We start from the raw sequence: 21,136 nt of genomic DNA, 5'->3' as shown, positions 1-21,136 counted from the left end.
GCACTTTCCACGTTCATATGTCAGCATGGCGGAATCCGCCCTTCATCTTTCTGAAGTTGATAAATTAAGGGCCATTATATTTTGTCGTTACAGCCTAAGAAGCAGAAGGAGTCAGGAATGAGACATCAAGCGCTATACATAGAAATATGATATGCCAACTATTCTACGAGGATACGGGGAGATCCAGGCCACAGTGACATCAAAAGTTGGAGCATTTTTGCACAAAACGACAGGTCTCCGAAACATAAAACAATAGCGTTGACTCCAAGTAAGAACCTCCGGGCCTTCCACTCTGCCTGCCCTACATAGACAGACACTACTCTCCAGCTGTATGACTGCGAATACAACACATTAGAAAAAGCCAAAATGCATGCGAAATGAGTCGGCTTCTGGCAGGGGGTGTGCTTGTGGGCGTATCATTCTGCAGGTCATATCAGCAGTGATGGGCCAGGATATCATCTGACTGGACTGTACAAGATAGGCTCATGGGTCATGACCGTCTACACCGGCCGAAGATGATACCGCTTGGGCAACCTTAACATGATCTTTGAGAGATGTTCAGTGTGTTTAGTCTCCAGTTTTACCCCACAAAACATTTTGGTGGTAAGCGCCATGTTCCAGCAGGATGACCTTGGCTTAGCCCAGCTGCATCTGGAGACCTTCATCGACATAGCTGTGCTGTCCACACAAACTCAAAGTGAAAGTTTTCGTGTCTCCTACTCGCGCGGTGCAGCTGGTACAGTGCAAAGAAATAGCAAGGGACCTCACCAAATGTTTTGCCCCAGGCTTTACCAAACCATGTGACAGCCCTGATGCCCCCCTGGCACTGCCACCTGCGCTCCTGTCTTGTTCCCCTATCATTCTCACCCAGAGCTGGCCTTAGTGGTGGCAGCGCCCGGGCTGAAAAACAAACATTAGGCGGCCTTAACCCCCTCCCCCGTCCCCCCCCCCCCCCGAGTCCCTGAGCATGAGGGGAGGAGAGGGGGCTGCGCCACATTTTTCAATAGGCGCTGATGCAAATGCATCAGCGCCTTATTGTTATTAAATGCATTTAATTTCAATAGGGTGCCTGCCGCACCTTCCCCCATCAAACCGGCTTGGGGGAGACCTTGAAAGACTCCCCCGAGCTGGAGTGGTTGGTGGCTAATGGCACCCCAGGCGGTCGACCGGGCGTCCCTACCGTAAGGCCGGCCCTGCTCTCATCTTTGCTCCTCTGTCACTGTCACCTTTGCTCCTCTGTCACTCTCACCTTTGCTCCTCTGCCACTCTCACCTTTGCTCCTCTGTCACTCCCGTCTTTGCTCTCCTCCTGTGCTGCCGCACCTGCTGTACTCGGCTCTTCCTTCCTTTGCTCTCCCACTTTCTCCCCTGCAACCCTCACACTTGCCCTGTAGCTCTTGCTTCTTTCCTGTTACCCCTTAGTCCCTTTGCGCCCTGCCCCCATCAAGTCTACTCATTTCTTAACGCCCCTCCCCCCAGACTGTGATGATCACCCCCTCTCTTTTCTCAATCTTGGTTTCTCGCTGCCACGCCGCTCTCTCCTCCCCCCCACCCCTCTTCCTCCTCGCACTCGATGTCTCTGCTCGCAGCTCAGGCCTGCCTGACTTACGATCACAATTACGGCCCTGGTAAGTCAGCGAACTGGTCTCCCGGGTATAAATTATACTCTGCTACTGTTTATTGAATCATAACCAGAGCCGCCTCGGATAACCTAGATAAATGGGGACGAGATTAGAGAGCGATTGCTTCCTGATGTGTGCGCAGCGCAGAGCGTATGCCCGGCCGCTGCGCATCCCGCGCGCTCCGGATGCGGATTTAGGAGAGAGGGCGGAGAAACAACAGTTAGCAGTGCTAAATTTAGAACCCACTCCCAACGGCCACGTTTGGGGAAAGATCAACAAAATCTCTCTCCAGAGAGAGAGGGAGGGAGGAAGGAAGGGAGGAAGGGAGGGAGGGAGGGAGGAAGGAAGGAAGGAAGGAAGGAAGGAAGGAAGGAAGGAAGGAAGGAAGGAAGGAAGGAAGGAAGGAAGGAAGGAAGGAAGGAAGGAAGGAAGGAAGGAAGGAAGGAAGGAAGGAAGGAAGGAAGGAAGGAAGGAAGGAAGGAAGGAAGGAAGGAAGGAAGGAAGGAAGGAAGGAAGGAAGGAAGGAAGGAAGGAAGGAAGGAAGGAAGGAAGGAAGGAAGGAAGGAAGGAAGGAAGGAAGGAAGGAAGGAAGGAAGGAAGGAAGGAAGGAAGGAAGGAAGGAAGGAAGGAAGGAAGGAAGGAAGGAAGGAAGGAAGGAAGGAAGGAAGGAAGACCTCCACTTGAGAAAACCACACTTTATGCCACGTTCAGAAACGACACCGACACAAGCACACCCCAACATCAACTGTGAAATAACCCAACGGTGCACATCAAATCCACCTTCTTGCAAATCAGCAAAAACGCACTCACATAATCTATGCAACTCAAATCACCTCCAAACTCACCCGCACTTCAAACCAGACCTTTGCACTGGGGAACTCTTCAATGATGATGACAAACCAACTAGAGCTTAACCCAACAGAATCCATGATTAGAGGCGCCGCAACAACTGACCTCTCACCTGTGGCCATACAGAACGGGGACCTGCCCAATGCCACAATCAAAGATCCGAGAGTCCCCGTGAACAGGGCTCGCTCCCTCGAGCCCTAACTTAATGTCACCATGAGAGGCGGCTTCATTAAACACGGAACCCTCTGGCGCATCACAGCATTTCTGAACTTCTCACACAGAACCACGGATATCATCGCCCTAGTACTTTCCAGCCTCAAATAAGCCCGAAGCCTCGATCTGGCCCGCCTTGAATAGTTTACTAAACTCCCAACGAAGCGCTCGACTCCTCCTAATCCACCAACGATAGGAACACATCATTCTCCGGACGCTCCATTGACTCCTCGAAGAAATGCAGAAGCCCCTGTTTAGCCCTCTGTGCCTTCCATGTCGCGCGCCCTGAATCCACACTAAGGAGATGGCTGCATTGCAGGCCACTTAGAACTCATTCTTTCTAGCAAAGCTCCCCTAATTGCAATGTCATGGTCTCACTGGGAATGCCAAGGAAGTCCCTCCTTCTCAATCCTGTCAGCCAAGTTTTGGAATTCAATACCTAGGCTTCTGTGCCCAGAGAAAGATCACCTAGTCTTCAGGAAAAGGCACAAAAACTGACATTTTGCAAGACCGCAACGGGCAACCTTATACAACGGTTTGGGGGGTTGTTTGGTCATTTTTTTTAATCGCAGCAAACTGCCCGCAGTATAACTGCTCGGCCCCCCATTTTCAACGTTCATGGTTTTTCTTTAGTCCCCCGCCACCAATGCGAAGGAAACGAGGTACAACCCCGCACCCCAGAAACCCCAAAATACCAGACATGGGGACCAGGGGACACCCCTGGATCCGCTGTTTTTCCCCCAGTTCGGTATTTCGGAAAGCGTGCAGGTCAAATCACCCATGCAAACAACAAATCAATGTTGCAGGCAGAAAACATTTTTCGATCAGGTATGCTAATACCACTAAAACACCCTCCAAAGATGGGACCGATAGGGACTTTCATTCCAATTGCCACATAGGCTGAGAGTCTGGAACCTCAGGCGATCGACTTCAGACACACCACCATAAAGGGTGGATCACCCAGACCATAACAACATAACAGCCATCCCAAACCATCCCAAATCTGGATCCGCCCTCTGTTCAGTGCACCGAATCGGCAAGCCAGGATGAGAAAGAACCAGGACCCATGTCAGTCATTGCTCAACGTCTAAATCTAAATCTAACGGGCGTTTACCACATAACAGCCATCACAAACCATCACAAACCTGGCTCCACAATATTTTCCGTGCAGCAACTTGGCAAAGCAGGAGGAAAAACAGTGAGGACCCATTTGGATCAGCCGTACTGACCCATTTAACATGGCATCGCACAATGCCTAAATGAAGAACACCTGCGAGATAAGACTCAGCCAGGTAGTTTTTGCCAAAAGATGAAAGATAATGAAAATGAAACTTATCAAAAAATTGAACTTCGAGCAGGTAGAACATGTCATACTGATGGATAACATACTGGAATTCGACCGAGACAGAATAGATCAAAAACATAATAACAGGGCTACTATGTCATAAATGTCATACAATTCGAGTCTGAAAAGTGCTTACAAGCTATATCACTGCTGTAAAGCAGGCTCATGCACACAAGGGGCCTGCTTTGGAAACTGTGATATTCACAAACACATTTTGGTTTAAGTGCCACATTTAAGGTGCTTTTCATTTTTTGAAATGTCCATACTTGCAACGAAATCCGATACAAAATGTCATCAATTACTGTTTTCATTATAAGCTAATTTAAACCACTTTAATGTGGGAGTGGGCAGAGCCTACCACGATGTAAAAACCTATCTGCATTCATTGTCATGTAACCTGTACCTTCCTGCAACTGTAACAATTTACTATGTAAATGTATCTCACGAAACTTGCTACGGGCCCAGATACCTCCGGGTTTGGTGCGCTATATAAATAAATAAACAATGATTTCCTAAGTAAATTCAGGATGGACATACTCACGCTTCTCACTTAAGGGGTTAAAGTATGGGGAAGAACAACCCCAGGACTCATGGGTGTTGTTAAATAAGAAGTTTATTTTAGTTGTTTACATAGCTCACCATTTCTTGGAAGGATAGCTCAGGGGCAATGTGCTCGCCTTGGAAGCAGGACGACAAGGAGCAACATGGGTTCGATCCCCGGGTCCGTGCTTAGAAACCTCTGGGTATTAAGCGCGTTATAAATAACATATCATATATTGCACACTCTGGCAGGGATGTGGTTACACAGATGATCCTGAAGTCATTGCGAGCCGAGCCACGCATGGAAGGACTGCTCGGCATAGGCTGCATATAGACCAGGGGTAGCGTAAATCTGCACCTTAGTTCTAAATTACTGAAATGTTGCCCATTGTTCTAAGTTCCAATGTTATTCGTGTTCCTATATGTGTGATGCTTTAATGAAACTATCTATACAATTCCTTCCACATTCTTGGCTTTTACGTGGTCTTGAAAGGAAAGGTACAGTGGCCATGATATTCTTGTGCGGTTAACCCTTGATTGTCCACTGGTGTTTGAAGCCGACGGAGTGAAATAGTGGCACAACTTTGCACACATTGCTCTAAAAATAAAAAAATAAAAACAGAGCTCCCCTTGTAATTTCTCTGGACAGGATAAGTGACCCCATAAATAAATGGGTAGGTGGAAGAGAGGAACCAAAACGTGTATTGTTACAGGTTGCCTGTATTTTTCATCAATGGCGTAAGCTTGTTTTAAGAACATTGCCTTTTAGTAGCCATTGGGTTTTTGATAGAGCTTAGGCATGACTTTCAATAGGTTTCAAGATGGCTGCAGGGACACATCACATGACTACTGGTTAACCTATCCTGACATAACTCTGAGAGTGTGTCCTTATTTTAATGTGGCATATTTTACATAGCTAGACCCATCGTTGATTGGATGTAGGCTTTAGATTCCGAAAAGAGTAAACAGAAAGATGCTGGGATTAAATACAGAATCAAGCCCATGTATGAAAATATTCACAATTGCTTATTCTTTGACTATATTATATGTATGCCTCATATATGCTCTACAAGAGAATACGTTTACATAAATGCTTAATATCTTCCAATTTTACGAGTACAAAGAGTCACTAAATTGCAAATTTAAATGCGTGTATTTTGTTATCAAATCTATGTAGGGAAGTTTGATAACATTTATGGTTGATAATTTCCGCAAGGGTAAAATAAGTTGGTTCCTAGATATTGTTGGGGTAGTCCCACAACAATGTTGCTTTGTAATCGTGAGCATGTCAGGTGCTCTGAGGTAAATTATTCTATTGCCATAGAGGACTGCAATAGAAATCTCTCTGGATCCTTGCCTCGGGTATAGCACCATTCTCTTAAACAACATCTCACAGCTCTATTACACCACTCTTATTTCCACTCAGGTAGAGGTTAGGCTCTGGCAAGTGCGGGATGATGAAAATCATACCAACGTAAAAGCCCAGCTCACTGTGATATGATTATGTGTGGATTATGGATATGAAAGGAGGAATGTCCGGATACTGTTGTTGTGATTGTGGAGGTCCTTGATGGATAATTGTAGTGTGTGAGGAAGAGTGCCTTCAATTCTTTAGGTATGAAGGCTCAGTTTGTATTGGATTTTTTGTATTAGATTGATATTTTTCTAATACACGTGTTGGATTTTTTGTATAGTTGTGTTCTATTGAACCTGTATTTGTATTCTTCGTCTCTTTTTCTAAGTTGTGTGGAAAGTTGTAATCAACTGAATCACACATAAGTACAAAAACATTAAAAGGTACAGCCCATCACTCTCATCCTTAACTAACATACTCTGTTCTCTGTCTATTAGCACACTTCCTCCTCACATGGGTCCCCCCACACATGACATGTGCACGGCAAATCAGAGCTCATAGCGTGGACTGCCTCATCGTTTGCTCTTTAACCTACTCCTTGCCCCCATCTACACAAGGGACTCTTCTGGGGCCCCGCGACTATCATCTAATAGCTCCTGGGTCTGCCCCTTTGGATAAAACATACACGCAGGTTTCACCACAACATACGGCGCAGCATCATACCAGCACTCAGGACTCTGGTACTTCTGACATGCACTTAACAACACTGCAGGTTTGGCACCTGTCTCCCCTCTAGCCTGTGAATGGTGTGTTTCTGGTAGCGCCACGTGTATTCATGCACCTTACATTACTTAGTTGAGAGAAGTCTTTGACCCCCACTTGAATGTCTTCCAGCCAGAACAGGATATCCTCCTTGATGGTCTCACAAGTTCCAGGCTATGTCGCTGTGAGTCCTAGCACCCGAACTCTCACAGAAAGGCGCGCTCCAATGATCATCATATCATTCCACTTGACCTGGTAATGGGGCAAGCGGGTGGACGTCTTAATTCTGTTCAACGAAATAACGCATAAGCTCTTCTTTTCCATCAAGGCAGGAAGACACTAGGGGTCATTATGACCCTGGCGGTAGCCATGCTGGTAAATACTGGCACGGCTGCCTCCGGAGTCATGAATTTTCCGGCTCCAGGGAATGGGCAATTACCGGGTCATTACGGCCCCGGCAGACCTGGTAATTGCCCATTCCTGGGCACCGGAAAATATTCCTTCCCATTCCCATTCGAGTCCCATTGGACTCAATGGTAATGGGGAGGCTGGATGCACCGGCACCATTCAAGAAAGGCACCCGCTCGCAGAACTCATAGTTTGCCGGTCCGGCAAACTTATAATGAGGCCCAATGTCTTCAAAGATGGATCAATTTTCTTAATTTGGCACGTCTTGGAGTTTTAAGTGAAATTGAGCAGTGAGAGTCTGTAGCAGAGATGCTTGAAATATACCACCAATCACTACAGACTGTAGTGTCTGCGAACATCCCTTTTTACTCCTGAGGTTTGGTTTGAGACCACTCAGTCTACACCAGTGATTTGCTGTGTGGCCACTATGGGAACTGGCAGTCATTTTGGGGAAGGGCTCTCCCACTCTGCTTTGCTTCCGGTCACCTGCATAGAAAGGGTTCTTGGTTTGTGCAGTAGGTGGTACCCTGCAATGTAGATCGCTATAATCCAGATGCAAAACCATCAGAATGGCTGAGCACCATCTAAGCCAGCTGTACCCTCCCCACAGGATAATTACCATCGCTCATTTCTTTATTTTTTAAAAACTTTATTTAGGTAACTTGCCGACAGGTAGCAGGACGCCCAGCAATGGCACATTAACATCATCGCAGAGTTTCTATGGACACATAACACATGTTGTAATTCTGACGTCTACTATGCACGCTCTGACATTGTATCACTGTTTGTCTCTCACGTATTCCAGGAACGGTCCCCAATTGTCTTTAGGCCTACTCATTGCGATTACTTTTTCCGACATATCCCTCCTCTCTTTCATTTACGTAGGTCAATTCTCTGAGCCATTCATGCATTGTCGGTGCTGATTTAGATTTCCATTTCAACAGAATACATTTCTTTGCTTTAATACATCCCATGTTAAACAATCTATGGATTTTAATGCTAACTTTTCCTATCTCCCCAACCAAAATTTGAGGGAGAGGAGGGTGGGAGGGATCTTGGTCATTGCATGCAGCGCTTCAGCCACCACCCACCAGAATTTCGCCACCTTTGGGCAGCACAAAAGCATATGTATAGTGCTCCCTCTTTTCTACATTTCAGGCATTTATCTGACGAGTTAGGGGAGAATGGTGCTACTTTTGCTGGTGTGTAATGTAGCCTATTCAGCACCTTTAACTGTATGAGTCGGAGTCATGCATTGAGTGAGACGTCCTTTGTTTAAAGACAATACATTTGCCAATTAGTCTCATCTGTGCTTGCTTCTATGTCTCCCTCCCACTTCCCCTTTGCCGTGTTATGTTGTTCCCTTTCTCACCCTGCACTGCCCCATATAGCCTTGACATCAGCCCCCTTCAGTTATCACCCTGCAGTATAACTTCAATGCAGTCACATGGTGTCGGTTCCTGGGGGAATGATTGCCACCTATTCCGCACCGCTGCTTGCATACGAAAATATTGTAACATCCTAACAGGATTTTACCCCAATTTTACTGTGAATTCTTCCTCCGTCACAAACCTTCCCTCAGGGTACAAATCTCCCAGTTTCATGTTCTCTTCTGGTTCCCATAATACTTGAATATCGATATCAAATGTCAGGGGGCGCCCCGAGCAATTACAAAGCGGGACTTTGTTGCTATAAGCGGTATCTACGCCCAGACGTTTAAATATTCGGCTCCATGCCTTTACCGTTGTGCGTACTGGGTAAAATGTTCATAGTGGTCATCTAGAATGACCGATTTGAGGTCAGTCGGGGTCGCCCTGTAGTACTCTAGTGCCTGGTGTGGAGGGCTGTGGTCCTTTCTGTACCAAAATCCTGCATAATGTGCTTGTGCTACCAAATGGTAAAACTCGAAATCCGGGGCCGCCAGGCCCCCTCTGTCATAGGGCTCTGTCAGAGATTCCCAGTTCATGCGGGCCACTCCTCCTCTCCGCACAAACTGCACAGCTAATGTCCGGAGCTCGATAAAAAATGTGCGCCTTGGCCATATTGGGATGATATTCAAATAGTAGAGCAGTTTGGGTACTACTGCCATCTTCAACCGAGAGATTCTGCCATATAGCGACATTGGGGATTAATACCATAATTTTAGTTTGACTGCTAGTGTATTGAGATATGTTTCGTGATTTTTTTCATATAGCAGTTTCTGTGTTCATGATACTACAACCACTAGGTATTTAAAACTAGACTGAGCCCAGCCGAATCCACAGAGATCCTCCGGTTCGGCAGTGCTCTCTGTGATTGGGAATAACTCGGGTTTAGCGATATTGATCTTGTACCCTGAATGTTTTGTCAACCTGGCTACCTCTTCTATTACTGGCGTAATGTTCACTCTGGGGTTCCAGAAATATACTAAGGTATCATCGGCGTACAATGAAATAATCTGTGGGGGTCCCACTATATGAATCCCTCTGTGCCTGTGGTGGTCTCTCATTTGTCGTGCAAGCGGTTCTATTGTGAGTGCAAACAGGAGAGGGGAGAAGGGACAGCCCTGAAGTGTATCCCTGGCCAGCACAAATGACTGTGATAGAGCCCCATTGGTGCGGACCCTGGCAGTCAGATTGGTATATAGCAGTCTCACATATCTGGTAAAACACCCACCCAATCCATAGCATATAAGCACACCAAATAGAAAGTTCCAAGAAACTGAGTCGAATGCCTTTTCGGCATCCAATGAGGCCGCAAATGCAGAGGCTCTCGGGTCTATTTGTGAACTGATCCAAAATAGGCATCAAAGATTTACGGCTGTCGATCTACCTGGTATGAAGACTGATTGGTCAGGATGTATGAGACTGGGCATGTATGAAAGGAGCCTGTTCGCCAGAACCTTCGCAAATACTTTTGCATCAGAATTTATCAGCGACAATGGGCGATAGGAGGATACATCTCCAGGGGGGCCTTCCCAGTTTCAGTTATACCATTAGTACAAGCCTCCTCCCATACCTTGAGTAGGCGAGATACTAGGATATCCCTATACGTCTTGTAGAGTTCGATTCCCAATCCATCTATACCCGGTGCTTTGCCCGAGGCCAGCTAGGAAATAGCCTCAGCCAGCTCTTCTAGTGTTATTGGTTCACTGAGCACCTCTCTGGCTTCATCCTCAAGACTGTGCAGCGCTATCCCATCTAGGTACTGGTCTACCTCCTCCTCAGTACTAGTATCTGCATTTGCATATCATTCTTTGAAGTACTAGTGTTTATCGCATCTGTCTCTGTTATAAACTGTCCTTCTGACACTTCTATGCCTGCAATAAGTTGCATCCCCCTCTCGCCTCTCGCTACTCCAGCCAGGAAACGTCCGGGTTGGTCCTCTTCCCCATATCTGCGGGCCTGAACTGGTTTTGCCATAAAGCATTCCTCTTGGTTGGCTAACTCGCAGAACCTCAACAGGTTCCCCTTAATTATCCCTAGGAGAGCACTGTTACCGGACGACCCATATTCATTTTCAAGCCTGTGCAGCTCCTGCTCTGTGATATGATATGATATGACATTTAAAACGCGCCTATACACAAGTGTTTCAACGCGCGATGAGACACGGAAGGGGGAACAGAGGGAAGACAAATACAACGATCTTACTAGGCCAGATGACATTGAGATTGTGCAAGTGCAGTGGGGGGGGAAGGGAAAGTGCGGGTGAAGTTGGAGGGGGCAGTGCAATACGTAGGATCAACAGTAAAGAATAAATAAAAACAATAGGTAAAAGTGTGGTCAGCTTTTGACAAGTGCAGGGGTAAGTGCAGACATAAAGTGTCAAGGTTTGGGGGGACTGTAGGGATACAGAAACAGCCCCCATGTGCAGGGGTTGCCGTGAGGCAGTGAAGGTGTGCAGCTGGCAGGGGAGGGCACCTGGCCCCGAGATTAGAAGGTAGCCAGGTGACCAGTGCAGATTCAGTCAGGTGTTTAGCAGGGGAGAGGAGGAGAGAAAGCAGAAGCAAAGAGGAAGGTATTGAGGTGCTACCAGAACCAGAGATGGTTCTCCTCAAGTTTCAGGGAGGCTGTTCCAGAGGGAGGCCCCAGGCGAAGAAGAGATCTACCACCAACTCTTTGCTTGGAGGAGCATCTGACCCCGAGTGAGTTAAAGGTGGATGAGCGAAGAGCTCGATAAGGAAGATATTTAGGAAGAGAGAGTTGGAGGTATTGAGGCCCCAGGCCAGAGAGTAGAAGCAGGCCGATTTAGAAAGAAGCTTTTGCAGTAGTCCAGCTTAGAGAGAACCATAGCTCTGGAGACTGTGAGCTTCTCGGGGAAGGTGAGGAAAGGAAGAATACCTCTGAGGAGGTGCACCTGGTTGTGTGACTTCTTAGAGACATCAGAGATATGGGGAGAGAAGGAGAGTGTGGAGTTTAAGATGACTTTGAGGTTTTTAGCCTCACAGGTGGGAGAAGGAAGAGGGCCAAGAGAGGCTGGCCAGAGAGTGACCGGAAAGGAGGGAGCAGGTGTGCTAATGAGGAGAATCTCAGTTTTACTGGGATTAAGGCAGAGATCATTGGCGGCAAATCTGGATAGCGGACAGACAGTCAGAGATGAGAGAAGAAGAGGTGGCAGAAGGGAGCCTGAAAATGAGCTGAGTGTCGGCATAGCACTGAAAGTTGGGGCATAAAGCATCAATGCGGTGGGTGGCAATGCGGTGGGTAAGAAGTGCTAGCTATTGGTTGAACAGCCAGGGAGAGAGGGTAGACCCCTGGGGAACACCACAGGTAGAGATAGAGATAGAGGAGAGGAATGACCCAAGTCGGACCTGGGAGGGTCGATCAGAGAGGAAAGAGTCAGCCAAGTCAGAGCCTGATCGGTGATACCCAGGTTATCACAGGGACGGTTGGGCAGGATGGCAGGGTTGACCGTGTCAAAGGCAGAAGAGAGATCAAGTAAGATCAGGACACAGGGGAATTAAAGTCAAGGTCGGAGAGCAGGTCTTCACGGATGCTCAGGAGAGCAGTTTCCGTGCTCTGGCAGCTCTGAAGCCAGACTGGTAGTATCTCACCCAGATCCCACCTGGTGTTTTTTAGTATCCCGAAAGTAGCCATGATCGCTGTTCCCCATAGCCATACCTTAAATGTCTCCCATACCATTGTACAGCATGACACTGACCCTTCATTTAGTTTAAAAACCCTTCTATTTCTTTGTGTAGAGTTGATACCAGTGCAGCATACTAAGTGCCGCTGGTGCCATCCTCCACATCGGTTGGGGTCTAGGTTCCACTGGGGAATGATCTGATAGGCTGCATGGCAAAATCTTACTTCCACGCAGTCTGCGCGACCAGATCGCTGACATCAACCAGAAGCCGATTCGGGACAACACGCCAGGAACCATCGAGTAGTATGTATAACCCACAGTTCTTGGATGTTCCTTCCCCCACACGTCCACCAACTCTTGATGTTTCATTATCTGCCTGATGGTTTGGGCTGCTGCTGTGATCCCTCGCTGTCTGGTAGTGGACCTATCCTTTGTTATGTCTAGGATAAAATTAAAATCTCCAACCCACAGTACAGTTATATCGACCACCCTCCCTGATAGTTTTTATATGCGGGCAAAAAACTGGGGTCATCAGTGTTTGGACCATATGTGTTCACTAAAACTATTTTACCCCAGTGATTGCCCCGACGACAATAACATATCCCCCCCCAGGGTCGATTTGAATGTCCTCGGCTTGAAACATTAATCATTTATGTATTAAGGTGATTACCGCTCTTGCTTGTGACATATATTAGGCATAGTATCTTTGTCACCCCTATTTTGGTGCAAATCTTTCATGTACTGAATCCATAGCTTGTGTTTCTTGTAGCATCACAATTGTAGGGGAGAGCCTTTTCGAGAAAGGACAGAACCTTTCTAGCTTTAACAGGGTTGTTAAGGCCTCGTACTTTCTACGACATCATTTATCTCTTGATATTGAGCCTACTTATTGGTGTCCGGATCCATCCGCACACCAATACTTGCTTCTCAATGCCGGGCCGGCCTGTCCACCCAGCTGCCAGCTTTAATACACCAACTTTTCTTCACAATCCCTCTGTGGGCCCTTGTTGGTTGTTAATCCGAAGTCCCACCCCCTGCCCCTTCCCAACTTGTTTTACTCCCCTCAGCCTCCCTCCTACCTCACCATCTACCCCAACTTGATGATGTATCCCCTGCATAACCATGGAAACTCTGTGAGGCATGTTGTTGGCAGGCAAGCCTATGCTCGTCTGCCATGATAGCCCCCTGGACTCGACTTCAATTTGCTTGCATTGTCACAGAATAGAATAATAACCACAATAGTGACTTCCGCACAATCCCTGACATTCTCCTGATCGCCTTCACCGCTCGGGCTTGGATTCGATCCCTACCTCGGATCAACGTTGGAACAGGGATGGACGCTTCCACGTAGTTCATTGCGTCAGTCGGGTTCTCGAAAAAATGTGCTCTACCACCATGTTGTATTCATAGTTTTGCCAGAAATATTAAGGCGAAGGGGACTCCTCGTGCTCTCAGGAGCGGTTTCACCTGATGTATATTTTTCTTTGGGCCTGGACCCCGTCAGCAAGATCTGGGTAAAAATTGATGTTGTTTGCTTCATAGTGAAGTGTTCCTTTCTCCCTGGACAACTTCAGGATGGTGTCTCTGTCCCTGCAGTTAAGCATTTTTCCAATGATCGTGCGCAGTGGTGCTCCAGGTCATAGCACCAGGGCAAGAGTTCAATGCGCATGCTCGACCAAAAAGTGTGTTGAGAAGGTGTCGGTATCAAACAGGGTCTTTAGAAGTGCTTCGACAAATGGTCCCATCGGGCCTTTGCATGCCGCCTCCGGTACAGCAACTATGTGCACATAATTGCAGCTTGATCACGATTCTAGGTCATCACATTTATTCCTTACATTGGCAAGTTCTGTTTTTAGAGTTGCAATATAGCGGTCATGTTGGCCCACCTTGTCTTCCACTTCACCAATCCATGTCTCTGTTTCATTGATGCGTCGGCTCTCCTCTAATTTGGATTTGAGGGACCCCATCATCGCTACTATTTAATCTAATTTCAAGTTAATTGACACAAAGCTGCTTTGCATGGCCGTTAGGAGGTGGTGTTCACAGGCATTTTCTTCCATTGCTTCTGCCCCACCCTCTTGGGACGGGGGTGCTGGTCCCGGACTAGGGACCCAGGGGCCGGTGAAAGAGTGCATCAGGCCTTTTTCTTACTGGCACCCTTTGTCATACTGTACTGCTAATTACTAATGCAGTTATTTATTATTCTATTCTTGAGGCTTACGCCGTCTTCTCTCACCTGCACGGTTGCCCATGGTATCCGTCTAAATCAGTCTTGCGGTGCACCGGGATATATTGTACTGTGGGCCTTTTATTAAAACGTGCCGCAGTGGCCTTTCTTTAAGTAATAGTCTGTAGCAGAATGCCAAATCTCCTTCTAGCAGTTAATGTATCTCTAGGGATCTGTTCCGCAAGGATCTCCATCCATATCTCTCGTAGCGTGAAACCAACAGTTCTCTGTGCCACCTCTTATATCAGTGGAGGTCTGTGAATCGTACGGGGGTCCCAGGCCCGCAGTCATGCTTCAGGATAAAGAGGCAGTGTGATAATGGCCCCTCAGTGCACAGCGCCTAGTTGTCTCTATTCCAAATATAACCTCTGTCGCGTCCACGCTGGGGCACCAGCTCGTTGCACTGCTGGATTATGTCTGAGCCGAGTGTGTGTGTGTGTCCCCGCTCAGCTGGTATCATCGGGGCACAATGGGGTCACTACACAAGCCCAACAAGAGATACTTCCCTGGTTGTTGTCAGGCCGGGCCCCCATGCCACTCACAATGTAGGTTTACCCACAGTCCTGTGTCAAAGAATTATGGTTGTGGCCACTGCGGGTGTAATTGTACAGTCCGTAATGTTGCTCATAGATTAGTGGCCCTCTGGTCACCTGTTCACTCAAAGCAGACCAGAACACCAAATTGTCCCATGTTTGGTTCACTACGGCTTCAAATGCCCATACAGGTGGCTGTTGTGCACTCACCATGTGGCCCGGACAGGCGGGCCGTTGTTACAGTCATTCCGGGTTCCAGATCACACAGGCTTCACTCCTCCATGCGTGGGTGTGGCCCGTGCTGCATCCAGGCCGGGGGGCCGCAAGCGGCCGCTCTGTCTCTGGCCACGTCTCCCTCCTCCAGCTTTGCCGCTTCTGTGATGTTTTGTTCGTCTGATCTCTCTGCTTTGTCCTTCAGTGATTACCGGGGCAACCGCTACCGCAAAAGTGTGGTCCTCGCCCCGTCGTTCTGCACAGCAGCTGGGGTAGGATATATTGAACAGACTCGATGGAGTCTGATTGCGCACAGCCCTACTTCACGAAGGCTTCTGCTGCGCCGGGCTCCAGTAGTGGCTCCTCCTCCTTCACTCAGAAGTCTGAGCCGGCTCCGGTGAGCACGCCACAGCGCCAGAGCTTCAGGCAGCCACCACACAACATTCAGGTGGTCACTGTTACGCTCACCTGATATCCACAGGGACGCCATCCAGCTGGGTTACTCGCTGATATGCTTCTCAGTTTTGCCCTGATGTGGTCTGCGGGGAAGGTTCTGCCTTGTGGTAGAAATAGGCGTGCTCTCCGTCCTGCCTTCTTTGCAGGGGCACGTTGTCTTTCATGGGCGAGTGCGGTCCAGTTACTTCACTGACGGGTGCCCGTTTGATATTGTTCAGATAGGTCTTATTGCTGTTCTTTAGTTTTGTTGCTATCCTGCATGCCTTTCTTTGTTTAAAATGTCTCTTTTTTCTCCCTTAGGTATGCAGAGCTTCAGCGCGGCGAACTGGCTTGGTTGAGCCCCGCTGGTAAATTATGGCGCATTAAGAGCGCTATGATGTGGTAAGTAAGCGCTATGCACAGCGCTGCAAAGTCTTGCCTTTGCTAACCTGTGTTTTCCTTCCTTGTAGGTTGTGGTGTTCTTCAGCATGAGTGGAATGTCCGGAGTGGTGCCAGCCGAGAGGCGACCAGCCAGGTAAGCCTTTTGAGCAGTTCGTAATTTGTAAATGTCTCTACTGCTTTGTTTAATGTTGCCTCTATCTTCCGCTTTCAGGTCGTTCTGTCCGGGAGGCGTGCAGATTCGAGGAAGCTGTTCTCAGTAGCTGCGAGTGTTTAAAGATGAAGACTGCAGGTAAGTTGCTGCTGCTAATGATGTTCCTTTTGTCTCCTTGCAGGCTCTGCTTCTCCGAGGGAATAGCTGGACACGGTGAGCGTCACGTTGCAAGCTGAAAAGTAACGTGAAGCGTGTTGTCTTGCTCGGGTGTGGTTTAAATAGCCCCAACAAAATAGTTCAGGTAAAGTAGTCCCTAGGCTGCCACACCCAAAACACTAGTCCGCATAGCTTGGTTCTTAGGAAGCAAGCTATGTGGATGCCTCCATGTTGGCTGTCAATACATTAAAGTAGTTCCCACACACATTGTTTTTCATGGTGTATGAGCCTGGCTCCATAGGTGCCAGGACTGGCCCCATGAGGGCTTTTGAAGAGGATGCCAGGCTCTAGAGGCCCGAGTCCTGACTCCACCTGGCCAATGGGTTTGCTAGAGGTGGTTTTGGGTGAGGGTCGTGACAGCACTCCCCCCTAAGGCCCCTCCCATGGTGTTCCTTCTGTCTGGCCCAAGTTTGGTTGGGAAGTTCCGATGGAATTTCCTGATTAGACGTGGTGCGTGGATATTCACACTGGGCACCTAGGATCTATCTTGTGGTCCAAATCCTTTCCAATCGACGAGATAACATAGCTTGGTCCTAGAGTATTTAGAGTCCAAGATATCTTTGATTTCGAATTCTAGTTCTCCGTCAACAAGTATGGGCTTAGGTGGTGTCTCAATCCGTGTGCCGGGTTGCATTGGTTACAGGAGGGAAACATGGAATACCGGGTGGATGTGTAGATTAGGTGGTAAATCCAGTTTCACGGCTGCTGGGTTGATAATTGCCTTAATGGTATAGGGTCCTAAGAATCTGTGATGAAAGGTCTGGGTTTCCTCGATAGGTACGAATTTAGCGGCTAACCAAACTTTGTCTCTTACTTGATAATCAGGGGCCTTTTTCCGGTGTTGGTCGGCGAATCTCTTTTGTTTTTCTTTGGCATGAATAAGGTGTTCCTTTGCCCTTTTGAAAGCCTGAGTAATGGTTGTGTGTAGAGTCTTTACCGCTGGCATTTCCAAGCTGGCTGGAAGGTCTCGTTCAGAGGTACGTGGATGTCTGCCACAAAGGGTATAGAGGGGCGTTTGGCCCGTGCTTGAATGCAAAGAATTGTTATATGCATATTCGGCTATCCATAGTAGGTCTTTCCAATTCCTTTGTTCGTGGTGCAGCATGCACCGTAAATATTCCTTGAGTGTCTGATTGGTTCTCTCGGTTTGGCTGTCGATTTGGGGATGGTAACTGGTAGATAGCCAAACGTCGATCTGCACCATTGCACAACATTTTTTCCAGAAGTTTGAAACAAACTGGCTGCCTCGATCAGAGACCAGAACCGAAGGGAAGCCATGTAGCTTAACCACGCCCTCCAGGAACACTTTTGCTAAAGTGGCTGCATCTGGGAGGCCTTTGAGAGGAATAAAATGGGCCATCTTCGAGAATAAGTCCACAACTACAAGGATGGTGTTGAACCCTTGGCTTGGAGGTAGATCAGTGATGAAGTCAAGGGAAAGAGTGTGCCATGGAACTGGAGGAATGTCCAATGGTTGTAGGAGACCAGATGGTTTTTGTTTCTGTGATTTATTTTGTGCGCAGACACCACATGACTGAATATACTGAATGATGCCCTTACGCCAGGTAGGCCACCAAAAGTTCTCTTTCATCTTAGCTAGGGTGTTGGCGATCCCAGGATGCCCTTCAATCAGTGAATCATGATAGTTTGAAATAATATGCTGTTGTAATTCCTTCTTGGGTACATATAGGCGATCCCTAAAAAAGGGCAGATGGTCCTTGATGGTATATTGTTCTCCTTGAGTTTGCCATGCGAGGTAGGCATCAGGATTCATTGTCCATTGGATTTCTTTTCGTAGTTCCGCTTGTGTTAAGGCTGTCGTGATACCCAAGAGTTTGTCTTCAGGTATAATAGGCACTGGGTCTGGAATTGTATATACTATTTCATCTATGCACATATGAGATAAGGCATCCGCCTTTCCGTTTCTGACTCCTGGTCGAAATGTGATTACATAATCATATTCAGTGAAGAAAAGGGCCCACCGTAATTGGCGCGATGGCTGGGCCTTGACTGTTTTGAGATATTGCAGGTTTCGGTGGTCTGTGATGACTGTAATGGTGTGTCTAGCCCCCAGAAAGTAGTGCCTCCAGGCTTTAAAGGCGGATTTGATAGCCAGGAGTTCCTTGTCCTTGATGGCATAATTAATCTCTGGAGGTGAGAACTTTTTCGACCAGAAGGCCACAGGATGTAGCTGGCCGGTTTCCGGGTCTCTCTGTGAAAGGACAGCCCCCATTGCGAGACTGGATGCATCAGTTTCAACGACATAAGGGAGGTCTGGACGAGGATGTCACAGGATTGGAGCGGAGGTAAACCTTTGTTTAAGTTCCTGAAAGGCTTCTTCTGCTTCTTCGGTCCAAGCACACTTTCTATTGTTTTTTCGTAATAGTACTGTGATTGGGTGCACAACCTGAGAGAAGTCCGGGATGAACTGGCGGTAGACATTTGCAAAGCCCAGCATGCTTTGTACCCCTTTCAGAGACGTCCGTGAAGGTCATTTCAGAATGGCATCTACCTTGTGCACGTCCATTCTGATGCCTAACATAAAACCAAGAAATTCTACTTCGGTGATGTGAAAAAAGCATTTTTCAAGCTTTGCAAACAAGCGATGTTGACGGAGCTTGGTGAGGACTGAACGAACGTGCCTGACATGATCTTGTTCCGAGGCTAAGTATACTAAGATGTCGTCTATGTACACTAAGGCGCACACATCAATTAACTCCCTTAAGACGTCATTCATGAAATATTGGAATGCCGCAGGAGCGTTGCATAACCCGAAGGGCATGACTTGATATTCAAACAAGCCGCAGTTAGTACGGAAGGCGGTTTTCCATTCATCTACTTTTCTGACTCGGAACAGGTGGTACGCTCCTCGAAGGTCCAATTTTGCATAAATCTGGGCATCTTTAACTTGGTCTAGCATCTCAGGGATAAGTGGCAAGGGGTAGGGGTTCTTCACGGTGATCTGGTTCAATGTGCGGTAGTCAATACAGGTTCTCAAGTCTCCTTCCTTTTTCGGTACGAAGAACAAAGGACTGACTGCGGGGGACTTCGAAGGACGGATAAATCCGTTTGCAAGGTACTGCTCTAAATATGATTTCCAATGAAGGTGTTCTGGTTCTGTGAGAGCGTAGATCCTGCCGCAAGGGATTTGTGCACCAGGAACAAGGTCGATCTGACGGTCATAGGGCCTGTGCGGCGGCAATGTATTGGCTTGGTCCTTTCGGAAAACATCCTGGAAATCATGGTATTCACTTGGCAAGGTATTAGTTGATCCCAGGGTTCATACTGTCGCTCCGGGAGTCATGGGGATGCAGACGTTGGGTTTCTCCTCTTGGTAATAGCAGTCAGGGGAGCAGTCACCGGGGAAGGTTACTTTTCGTGCCCACCAATCTATCAAAGGGTTGTGAGCAACCAACCATGGCATCCCTAGTATTAGCCTGAACTGAGGTGCCTTGATGAGATCGAATGAAATAGATTCCCGATGTCCGTCCTGGCACAGCAAGGTTACCCTGGCTGTGCACTGGGTTACTGGTCCGGAAGCGATTTCTGTCCCATCCACGGTGGTTACCTTGTCCATAGTTGGCTTAGAACACAAAGGAAGCTCCATCTCTGCTGCCAGTTCTTGATCAATATAATTTCCAACTGCTCCGCTATCGATGTATGCTTCAACGGCATGCATTCTTGACGACTGTTGGTGGTTAATTAAGATCACTGGTATTTCAAAGTGCGAGGTCAGTAACTCTTTCTTCTCACTCGACAAACTGACCTCTACATTTGTCGAGCTTGGTAGTTTTCCGATTCCTTAGCTTCATCCTTCTCTGTGGCCCCGACTGTTCTTCTTGGGGTTTTATTGGACAGTCCTTCAGGAAATGTCCTGGTTTCCCACTATACAAACAAAGCTGTTGTTGTCTTCTTTTGTCCCGCTCTAGTTTTGTTAATGGAGGCCGTATTCCTCCAATCTGCATGGGTTCTACAGCATTTTCAGGTACACAGGGTGTGTTTTCCCTTGGTCCAACATACACGGTCCGAGGGTCTGTCTTAGACCGGTCTGCCTTTCGGTCATGCAACCGGTGGTCTAGCTGCACGACCAGATTTATTAATTCTGCACAGTCTCTGGGTGGATCAACCACCTGGGCTAAGATGTCCTTTAATTCGCCTCGTAAGCCCCGATGGAATAACGTGGTTCTTTTGTTTTCTGGCCACCTAGCTTTGGCAACCAATCTGTTGAAGTTAGCAATGTACGTTAACAAGTCCTGATTCGCCTGTCGGAGGGACAAGAGTTCATTGTCTACTGCTTGATCCTGGGTATGGCGAGCAAAAAGTTTTTCGATTTCTCTCTGGAACCCCCCAAAGTCATGTAATAGAGGATCGTCATGGGTTACCAACGGCACCGACCAATCTGCTGCACTACCACTCAGGTATGATAAAACAAAAGCTACCCGAGCTTGGTCGTTTGGAAATTCTCCAGGCCTACAAAGAAAATGAAGGCGGCACTGATTGATGAATGCGGCATACTTCTGTGGGTCGCCTGAGAACCTTTCTGGTGGTGCCAGGGGCACTGTTCCAGGTAACATGATCTGTACCCGAGTGAGTGGTATGGCAGGGTTTTGCATCGTTGGATTACTTCCAGGTAGAGGCGTCTGTCCTACCTGTGATTGCAAGTATCACCTGCTAATCTCTTCAGTGCGATCTTTGGTCACTATTAGGTCTCTCCGGAGGGTATTAATCTCTTGTCGGGCAGAATGAACCTCAGCACAAAGCTCTCCTAGTAATTGGGCCAATTGGTCCACTTCTGATGTCTCC

This window comes from Ambystoma mexicanum, chromosome 2q (genome assembly GCF_040938575.1).
Source record: "Ambystoma mexicanum isolate Mex_15411 chromosome 2q, UKY_AmexF1_1, whole genome shotgun sequence".
NCBI lineage: Eukaryota > Metazoa > Chordata > Amphibia > Caudata > Ambystomatidae > Ambystoma > Ambystoma mexicanum.
The sequence above is the reverse complement of the archived record's forward strand: the minus strand, read 5'-3'. Positions refer to the sequence as shown.